The following is a 1301-nucleotide window of genomic DNA, read 5'->3' as shown; positions in this document are numbered from 1 at the left end:
ATGGTTTTCAAGGGATATTAGAAATTTGGTTCAGAAAAAGAGGGATGTCTACAATAGATATAGGCAGCATGGAGTAAAGGAATTGCTTGAGGAATATAAAGAATGTAAAAGGAATCTTAAGAAAGAGATTAGAAAAGCTAAAAGAAGATACGAGGTTGGTTTGGCAAATAAGGTGAAAGTAAATCCGAAAGGTTTCTACAGTTATATTAAAAGCAAGAGGATAGTGAAGGATAAAATTGGCCCCTTAGAGAATCAGAGTGGTCAGCTATGTGTGGAACCGAAGGAGATGGGAGAGATTTTGAATGATTTCTTCTCTTCGGTATTCACTAAGGAGAAGGATATTGAATTGTCTAAGGTGTGGGAAACAAGTAAGGAAGTTATGGAACCTATGACAATTAAAGAGGTGGAGGTACTGGTGCTTTTAAGAAATTTAAAAGTGGATAAATCTCCAGGTCCTGACAGGATATTCCCCAGGACCTTGAGGGAAGTTTGTGTAGAAATAGCACGAGCTCTGACGGAGATCTTTAATATGTCATTAGAAACGGGGATTGTGCCGGAGGATTGGCGTATTGCTCATGTGGTTCCATTGTTTAAAAAGGGTTCTAGAAGGAAGCCTAGCAAATATAGACCTGTCAGTTTGACATCAGTGGTGGGTAAATTAATGGAAAGTATTCTTAGAGATAGTATTTATAATTATCTGGATAGACGGGATCTGATTAGAAGTAGCCAGCATGGATTTGTGCATGGAAGGTCATGTTTGACAAACCTTATTGAATTTTTTGAAGAAGTTACTAGGAATGTTGACGAGGGTAAGGCAGTGGATGTAGTCTATATGGACTTCAGCAAAGCCTTTGACAAAGTTCCACATGGAAGGTTAGTTAAGAAGGTTCAGTCGTTAGGTAACAATGCTGGAGTAATAAAATGGATTCAACAGTGGCTAGATGGGAGATGCCAGAGAGTAGTGGTGGATAATTGTTTATCGGGATGGAGGCCGGTGACTAGCGGGGTGCCTCAGGGATCTGTTTCGGGCCCAATGTTGTTTGTAATATACAGAAATGATCTGGATGATGGGGTCGTAAATTGGATTAGTAAGTATGACGATGATACTAAGGTAGGAGGTGTTGTGGATAATGAGGTGGATTTTCAAAGCTTGCAGGGAGATTTATGCCGGTTAGAAGAATGGGCTGAGTGTTGGCAGATGGAGTTTAATGCTGAGAAGTGTGAGGTTCTACATTTTGGCAGGAATAATCCAAATAGAACATACAGAGTAAATGGTAGGGTATTGAGGAATGCAGAGGAAC

This window comes from Hypanus sabinus, chromosome 25, assembly GCF_030144855.1.
Source record: "Hypanus sabinus isolate sHypSab1 chromosome 25, sHypSab1.hap1, whole genome shotgun sequence".
Classification (NCBI taxonomy): Eukaryota; Metazoa; Chordata; class Chondrichthyes; order Myliobatiformes; family Dasyatidae; genus Hypanus; species Hypanus sabinus.
This window is presented reverse-complemented; position numbering follows the sequence as displayed.